The sequence below is a fragment of the Talpa occidentalis genome, unplaced genomic scaffold (genome assembly GCF_014898055.3).
Source record: "Talpa occidentalis isolate TD23 unplaced genomic scaffold, MPIMG_talOcc4v2.1 talOcc4.10, whole genome shotgun sequence".
Taxonomy (NCBI): Eukaryota; Metazoa; Chordata; class Mammalia; order Eulipotyphla; family Talpidae; genus Talpa; species Talpa occidentalis.
Window position 1 is genome coordinate 71,723,469 of NW_023600993.1, and position 10,156 is coordinate 71,733,624.

A 10,156-nucleotide genomic window follows, 5' to 3' on the forward strand; every position below is an offset into this window, starting at 1 on the left:
GCTGAAGGCTTAGGTGCTGGTGTCTGACTGGTTGGGTTTGGATACACTACTTGCTGGCTTTGTAAGTTGAGGCAATTTTGCAAGACAACACGTGGAACGAAAATCCCTATTTCTCCAGCCAACAGCAAACCAACTGCCAGAAGCGGAGTTGCCTCACTGACTGGTAGCTGACCACAGAAGGGAGCCCAACCAGAGGAACTGCCCAGCATCATTATTCACTCAAAAAAGTGGGGGTTATTTTAAGCCCCTACCTTTTGGTTTTATTTAGAATGATTGTGACAATAAGTGATAAAATATTTGACCCTTGAACCTCAAAGAGTGTGGAGAACACTGAGATAGTCAATGTAAAAGTGTTCAATTCAGTGCCTGGCATGAGGCAAACTTCCATGAATGTTAATGGTTATTCTTGGTATGGGGCATGGTGTCCAATGTGATCAAAACTGTGATGCCAGCCAAATTTTTTTTTAGATTTATTTATTTATGCATACAAGAGCTGGTGTACAGACCAGAGATGCAGGGGGGTGAGAGAATTCACCAGAGACAGAGCAGGGAACAGAACAGGCAGACTCACTGAAATACACTGCTGAGGGGAGCAGCTGTCGAGCAGGAGAGGTCTGCTTCGCCATGTGGGTTTCACTCTGGCCGGCCAGGGATCGAACTTGTGTGCAGAGGCTTGTGGATTGCTTCACAGTGCAGTGCTTAACCCCTTGAGCCACCAGGGAGGCTCGATGCCAGCCAAATTAATTGTGCTAGAAGTTGACTTCACCAGAGCATTCAACTGGCCGCCTGTCAACCATATGTGGCCGCACCTACAGAAGCCTGGGCTCTTCCTAAAATTTCTAGCAAAACCTTTTCAAAGTTATATAATTATCAGGCAACCATGAACTAGCTGAGAAGAAATGTGTGAAGTTTGGTCGACATGTGGCAATGCTGGACTCACCTGCCAAATAAATATGGGGCACCTGCCACAAGACAACAATAGGCTTCAACAGTCTCTTCATGTGCAAAGAGAAACATCATGTGCCCAGCTTCTTAGAGGACGTTCTAGGCCTGATCTAGAAAATGTTTGGCTAGCACAAGTGGACATGAGCAGATGACCTCTGGAGACCAGCTTTCCTTCCACTATGGAATCGCTTTGAGTTAATGGACCGCAAAGAGTTGACTCTGGTTGAAATTCTAATTTCAGAAGTGAGTTGCAGATTCAGCATCAATATAAAGTACAATATATGTACAATGGTGGTTTGTGCAGATTTGTTCATAGTGACAAAACCCAGGAAATTGCTGTAACATCCATCCATAGGGGGTGACCGAAGAAGCTAGGATGACTACACACTCTGGAATTTTATGCAGCTGTTTGAACATGTGTCTTTGACCTGGAAGGATCGCTATAATGATTGTTAAGAGAGAAAATTAACTGCACAATCATTAGTTCATAGAGAATAATTTCGTTTTTATGAAACAACAAAAACCCATCTAAGTGTGTAGATATTTGTATATGATTGTATGGATATGGAGGAGGCATGGAAGGATACACCTGGGGAAATGGAATGGAGAGGAAGATTATTAGCTTTTCCTTTCTTTTGATTGCACTTTATATTAAATGATTCATGTATATTTCCACTCCCATCATTCAACTCGCAACCTTTCTCTCAGAATTTTTAAACACACATACACATACTCATTCTCCTAATTCATTTTAGAGTAAGTTACATATAATCGTGGAAATTTACCCATAAACACTTCGGTGTGTATTTCCTAAGAATAGAACTATTCTCTTACATAACCATAGCAGTTTCTTTGGCAAAAAGAAACTGGAAACTGCCAGACAGGGATGGTTGAAGAAATTGTTATACTTGTGTTATGCAGCAATAATAGTAGCTAACTTTTTTTTAACTAGGAAACCCTACTTATAATAGTGTTGGAACTAATTTTTTTAAATTATTATCACCCGTGCTAATGAGTTAATTTGAATTTCCTTAAAGACTAATGATGCTGAGCATCTTTCCATGTACTTATTGGTCATTTATATATCTTCTTTGAAGAACACTATTCAAATCATCAGCTTGTTTTTTAATTGGATTGTCTTTTTTTTAAGATTTATTTATACAAGCACTGGGGTACAGGCCAGAGGTACAGGAGGGTGAAAGAACCCATCAGAGATAGAGTGGGGAACAGAACAGGCAGCTTGACCAAAATACACTGCTGAGGGGAGCAGCGGGCAAGACAGGAGAGGCCTGCCATGCCCTGTGGGTAGCTCCCTGGCCGGCCAGGAATGAATCCACTCTGCAGAGGTTGCGGACAGCTTCACAGTGCTGCACTCAACCTGCTGTGCCACAGGGGAGGCCCATTGGATTGTCTTGTTTTTAATAGATATTTTATTTATTATTAAGGTAACGTCAGTTTACAACATTTAGGGGAACAGGTTCACATCTCCTCAGATGTATATTGTCACATCACCAAATCACCCATAATCACCAAATCACCCATAATCCTTTACCCTAGACCATTAGGCCCCCTGCCCCATTTGTTTCCGCCTTTACCCTCCTCCCTCTAGTATCCTCAGTCCCGCAGTCATATGTCTAGGGTTTGTTTTGTTTTGTCCAAGGCCACAGAATGCCCAACAAACATACTATTTGCCCAACAAATGGTTTTGTTGGTTCATTTGTTTCGTTTTTCTATATTCCTCAGTGAGTGAAATAATTTGGTATTTTTCTGCTTTTGACCTACTTCGCATAATCCCCTCCAGTTCCCTTCATGTTGTCACAAAAAGCAAGAGTGCTTGTCTTTTCAAAGCTGAGTAGTATTCCATCGTGTTTATACACTACATCTTAATTCACTCCTCTATAATATACTTTATTTTTTAGAGCAGATTAAGGTTCACAGCAAAATCAAGTAGAAGGTACAGAGATTTCCCACACACCCCTGGCCCCGCATATACATCTCCTTTATTATCAACATCCCCCACCATAGTGGTACATTTTTGTTACAAGTAAACCTATATTGATACATCATAGCCCTTCAAAGTCCAAGTTTACATTAGGGTTTACTCTTGATATTGGGCATTCTATGGCTTTAGACAAATATATAATTTATATAACATCCATCATTGTATTATCACACCAAATATTTTCACTCACTGCCCTAAAACTCCTGTGTGCTATGCCTATTAATCCTTCCTCCATCCCTCTCTCCCTAACTCCCAGAAATCACTCATCCTTTTATTGTCTTCATAGTTTTGCTTTTTCCAGAATATCAGACAACTAGAATCATACAATACCTAACACTTTCAGACCAGCTCATTTCACTTAATAATTTGCATTTGAGGCTTTTGTGCTTGATAACTTGCTTTCTAGTGCTAAAAATCATTTCATTGTCCAAATATACCAGTTTATTGTTCTGAGATGTCTAACCAAGATGAAGGACATACCAAAAGTCATTTAGATTTTCTCCTACTTTATCTTCTAGGACTTTTAGTTTTGTGTTTCATATTTACCCCTATTATCCATTTTCAACTATTTTTAAAAAGATTTATTTTTATTTATTTGTGCATACAAGAACTGGGGTGTAGACCAGAGGTGCATGGTGGGGCATGAGAGGATTCACCAGAATGGGAAAAATAACAGGCAAGTTTACTGAAATACACTGCTGAGGGGAACAGTGGGTGAGACAAGAGAGGTCTGCTGCACCATGTGGTTTAGCTCCCTGGCCAGGGATTGAACTCATGTCGAAGTGGTTGGTGACAGTTTGATAGCACTGAGACTTTAACCCCTGCACCACCAGAGAAGCCCCTTAATTGATTTTTATGAAGGTGTAAGGTCTGCATTTGATTCACTTTTATGCATTCACATTTATCTAGCTATTCCATCACCATTTGTTGAAGACTATTTCCCCATTGTATTGTCTTTGATAAAGATCAGTTTGATATAGTTATGAGTCTATTTCTGGGCTCTTTATTCTGTTCCATTGATCTACTTGTCTATTCTTCACCAATACCAAAGTGTCTTGATTATAGTCATGAGTGGTTTTATGAAGGGGATACATTCTGAGAAATGCATCATCAGAAAATCTGTCACTGTGCCTATCTCATGCTATAATTAGACATACTGTAATTTCATATCTAGGCTATGGTGTAGACTACTGGGACCACTGTCATGTAAGTGGGCCATCATTGACTGAAAACTGTTAAATGATGCGTGACTGTACTGTACCTTTACTGTATGTCTTAAAGAGGATAGTGTCTGTCCTTCAGTGCTCCCCTCAGCAGTGTATTTCAGTCAGTCTGCCTGTTCTGTTCCCCACTCTGTCTCTAGCGAATCCTCTCACCCCCCACACCTCTGGCCTGTACCCGAGTTCTTGTATGCATAAATAAATCTTTTTAAAAAACACCAAAAACTGACGTTTACAACAGAAAAATTGGATACAAAGGGGATACATTAATTATGCCACACTTGTTATGAAATACAATTCTATCATACATGATTTTTTTTTAAATATTTATTTTTTTTATGCATACAAGAGCTGGGGCACAGGGCAGAGGTGTGGAGGGTGAGAGGATTCACCAGAGACAGAGTGGAGAACAGAACAGGCAGATTGACCAAAGTACACAGCTGAGAGGAGCAGTGGGCGAGTCTGCTGTGCCATGTGGGTAGCTCCCTGGCTGTCTGGGGGCTCAAACTCATGCTGCAGAGGCTGCGGATAGCTTCACAGATTTGTCTTAACGCCTTGTGCCACGAGGGAGGCCCATACGTGATATTTTAACATAAAACTTGATGACTTGGGATGTTGTTTGTGGTTTAAGAAAAAAATAGGGGCAATTGTGTATCTTCTAGAACAAGATACACCATATGATTACAGTTCATTAAAAAATTAGTACATAAAAAATGAATATATGCAATGTAATGTCTGTGTGCATAAAACAAAAATCCTTAGAAGATTGATACCAAAATGTCTACAGTGACTGCCTCCACTGGGTTAGAGAAACTCTTTAGTAGTTTTTAAGAGAAGCCAAGTAGGTTATGCAAAAAAAGGATGATTTGATATGTAATGTCTAGAAAAGACAAATATATAGAGGACAGAAAATAAATTTGTACTTTCCTGGGGCTGGGGGTAAGAGCGGGGACTGACTCTTGTCAGTCAGGGATCTAATGCAAATGAATGTCAGGGATCTTATTGTTCCAATAGTCTGAAAATGGACTGGATTTGCACAACTCTGTAAATCTACTCAAAATCAATAAACACTTAAAACGGTTAAATTTTATAGTCTGTAAATTACACCGCAATAAAAGTTGAAAAGGGAGAGGGATAATTTACTATACGAATGGGATGGGTATAATGGGAGGTATTTCCAGATCCTGAGGGGACTGAGTGCCCTCTCACCTCAAGGCTGTCTGGGATTCTCACGCTTCCCACTCCAGTCCTCTCTACAGACTGGTCCACAAACAAAACCAAAACCAAAAACCATGGCCAACTCAGAGCTCCAGCACTCTGGCCACTAGTAATGCCCTCACTATGCTTCCTGGCACGGATAAGGTATACACCAACTATGGCCTACCGGCTGCCCCCAGGGTGTTAGAACTTCAAATGCTTTTGCTATAATGGTCCTTTGTGGTTGACTATACTTTTGTGTTCCCCTCATGAACCACATATCATGACATTGGGCTCTTGTGATGCCCACCCCCATGAACAGGGAGCCTGGCTCCAGCCAACAGGTCTGCAGTAAGCATGCTGCAAACAGAGGCTCACTAAGCACTTGAAGGTGGGGGTCTAGTCTCCAGGAATGTTGGGAAAATACTCCTTCTTGGAACATAGTCACCATGACAAGAGGGAGTCCATGCAACTATGTTGAAAGGCCCACCTGGAAGAGAAGTGAGAACCCTCCAGCCAGCCACCCCAGTTGAGCTCCCAGATGATAACAGGTACCCAGTGCTAGAGCCAACACTGTGAAGTAAAGCCCCAGAAACACTTCAGAATCCAAGAGAGAATAAACTGCTATGGTTTTAAGTCACTAGACTTTGTGGTGGTTTCTCACACAGCAATAGGTCATCAAGACTTGCTTCATCAGAAGTTTTGGTAAATGTGAGATATACAACTGTAACACAATGAGTAACTGTCCTAGAATGATGTATCTTTGCCTTCCTACAGCAGTGCTGTTAGGTTCTTGCAGTGGGCTGGGAATGTGGGAATACTTGTGGCATTTGATGTAGGCGGACAGAAAAAAATGACCAATCTATTAAAGAAAAAAAACTTAATGGTGGAGAGGAGATGGAAAAAAGTAAATAAGTAAAATGACCAATGTAATATACTGGCTCCCATGTAAAGTCGGTGCTCAGTGCACTGCAATGTGAAAGAACTGGGTTTTGTGACCCAGCTCTAACAGTACCTTCCTCATGACACCTGGGCAAATTCTCTTTTCATTGAGAAGGTCAGAAAAGGCCATTGTGTAGACGCTACAACTCATAGTTCAGTTTGAAGAAGTACTGGGGAGATATTTATGAATCTCCCCACAAAGTATTTATTTGCAAAGAGAGTAAAGAATAAAAGTTCCTTTGCCAGAAACAGGACTACCGGGCAGCACATACTTCCTAAAGGATATACTGAGAAGAACCCAGCATCATATCTGTAACGTTTCTGCCAAATACAAAAAGACACCCTATGTTTACTGCAGCACTATTTATAATAGGTAGGCTATGGAAACCACCCAAATGCCTAAAAATAGATGACTAGATCAAGACAATGTGGTACATATACACAATGGAATATTACTCAGCTACCAAAAAAGATAAACTCATGCCATTCGCAGCATCATGGATGGAGCTGGAAGGGATTATGCTCAGTGAAATAAGTCAAAAGGAAAAAGAAAATATTGGATGGTTTCACTTATAGGAAGAATATAGGGGTACCAAATACGGGATCAGGAAAAAAAACACAACAATAATACATTTAAAAAAAACAAAATTAGCAGGCAACCATAAATCAGAGACATTCTGCAAAGGAGGGGGAGGAGGAGGGATCAAAACAGGGGGAGGAAGAACTTAAGAGACTATGGTGATGGTCCACGGGTGACTTGGTGGTGGGAGTTTTATGGGGGCTACATACAAGGAGAAAGCATACAAGTATGCACTGTACAAAAATGAATGATGTAATATACATAAAATGTAAATATCATATATATATATATATGTATATAAAACAAAGTGCCAAAGGGGAACTAGCTAGGAATAGGAGACAACAGCAGGTACTCCCAAATTCGGGATATTCTGCAAAGCAGCTAACAGTTCTCTTAAGAAATGTCCACATTAACAAAGGGGCAGTTCCTCACTGTAGGGGACTAAAGAGACATGAAAACTCAGTACAATACTTGACCTTGGTTTTCTTTTTCAATAAAGGGCAGTAGTTGGACAGTTAGTGAAATCTGAATCACATCTATAGATTAGGTAAAGTATGGTGTCACTGTTAATTTGTCTGGTTTGATTATTGTGCTGTTGGGTTAAGAACATTCTTTGCTTTTAGAAATGCACAATAAATAAAAGGGGTGTGATATCAGCAACTTAACATTTAAATGGTTTAGAAAAATGTGTGCATGGGCATGTGCATGTTCCTGTGAAAAGGGGAAGGATGTGTAAAATATTAACACTTAGAGGACTAAGGTGAAGAGTATCTGGGGATTCTTTGTAACTTTTGTCAAGCTGAAATTATGCTAAAATTAAAAATAAAACATTTAAAAGGCAATGATTGGTGAGTCAGTTCTTTTGAACTTTTGTCCTAGCCACTCGGCTGACTCTAGTCTGAACTGCCTCCTCCAGTCTGAACAGACCGTGTGACTGGTTTTTTGGCTCACACACCCCTTTTTAATTTGATGACGCTTCAGGCTCCTCCCAGAAAAATTTCTTATTTACATTTGCCTTAGCATCAAACTACTTCAAGATATGAACTCTGACCTGGGGGCCCGGTGAAGAAATACCCACACAGAGAAGGTTAGAGGTCCCAGAAGCAGAGTGAAAAGAGACCAACTTGGTCATTCAGAGTCCAAGACCCTATCGTCCCTGGAGAGTTCCTCCTCTTTTCACACACCTCTGCAGACAAAGAGGAGCAGAGAGGAAGCTGTCTTCTGCTTGGTGCCTGCCTTCTGCTTTTCAGCTGAGAGCCCTTGGGACAGCTAGTCAATCTCTCAATCAGTTTTCTCTTCCATAAAATAGAGCCAATTATGCACCATCTCATGGAGGCTTTGGGAGAATTAAGAACACAGAAATGGGAGCTGCCCTTATTTTTGTACTTTTAGCACCTAGCTCAATGCCTTATGGGCTTGGCTGTTAACATGACCAGTCTGGCAGTGGTTCTGGAAATGCTGTGGGCTGCTTAGTGGTTCAGCAATGAGCAGTTTCTCAGACATGAGGCTACTTCTAAGGCTTAAGCCCTGGAGCTGCGTTGCCAATTAATTTTTGTTTTCCTAGGAACCTCTGAGATCAGACCTTTGTTTTCATCCCTTGGAGTTCAATGCCTTTTGTTGGACATCCTTTCCTTTTATTTAGCTTTTACCTATATTCAGTTCAACTTGAACACTACATATTTTGGTAAAATGTGAATATATTAGTAGTGTGCTTTCTCTTCAACTGCCCTTTTCTTCACCATGAAATTCTCTCTCCGAATGACATGTATTACAAGGTATCATTCAAAGTGAAGACAGGTCTGTCTTGAGGCCCTTGCATGTCACTGCAGAGGAAGAATGGAACTGCAGATCTGCAGGGCACAGACATGCACCTTAGGGCTATCTGTACAGAGGTCAGAGGTCCCAGGGTCAGCTCTGCCTAAAGCATTAGGGTAAAAAAAAAAAAAAAATCCATTAACATTAAAGCAGATATACTTAAAAAGTAGAATATAACATCCCTGTAATTGAAAAAAACCCCAAACCTCAAAGGATACAAGTGTGTATGGGTTTATAAGTAGCCCCTCCTCTGCTGGGACCCTGCAAGGCAAGGCGAGTTTAGCTCTCTGGAAGGGTAGGTAGGAGTCCAGAGGATGTGGCAATAGAGCAAGCCATCTGTTTTAGGGAACTTCACAACTGAGTGATGCTCTATGTCCAGCCCCAGGCCAAGAGCCAGGGAGGAGCTCACTGCAGCCTGGGCTTCCAGGAAATTCCAAACCTAATTAACAGTGTCTGTCCCTGCACAGAGGTACCAATGCAGGCACCATTATGGCTAACATTATACTAAACAACAGTCCCTGATTCCCCCTTAAACTATAATGTGGGGGAGGCACTAGTACACAGCCACTCACATAATTCCTTTTTTTCCTAACATTAAAAGTTTCAAAATTCCATAATAGAATTTTGATCAAGTTGCTTCTGTTTTTAAAGATGGATATGTTAAAAATAGCTTACAACTGCCATAAGCCTCATAGAACACAGAACATTCCCTCAGCAGCTCTTGCCAACTCCTGGCATTCTCTCTGACCGTTAGTCCTACCCTGCCAGCTGAGACAACATGTTCTGAGAATGTTCTGTTGTGACTAGAAGGCAGAGGTGGCCCAGCAGATACCCTCAATTATGGCATACAAGGAAATGCAGGAGGATGGGGTGCATCGACCTGGGGCTCAGTGAAGACGACCATTTTTATAATAGGAGAAAATAAAGCAATAGTGAATTTATATATCATTTCCAAATAAAATCTCTTCAAATATTTTCACAAGAAATTTGATTTGGCTCCCATGAACATGATTTTTAAAATAACAGCTATTATGCTTAAAATGATCACACTCAATTCTTGATGAAGTGTTAACTAATGCTCTCATCTAGCTTTTGATGGTCACCCATGAAAAAAAGTTTATTTTTGTTGTGTTTTGCACTGTTATTTTTTTATACTGATATCTTATTTGGTTCCCCTATATTCCTGCTCTAAGTGAAACCATCCAGTATCTTTCTTTTTCCTTCTGGCTTATTTCATTGAGCATAATCCCTTCTAGCTCCAGACAATTACAAACCAGAGACATCCTGCAGGAGAGGAGGCGGGAGAGGGATCAAAGGGAGGGAGGGAGGAGCACAGGGGACTGAGGTGATGGAGCACAGAAGTGCATTGGGGAAGGAAATTCTATGGGGACTACACCTGAGGGGGTGGGTGGAAGCAAATATTGTTTAAAAATGAGCAATGATGTAAAAAATAAA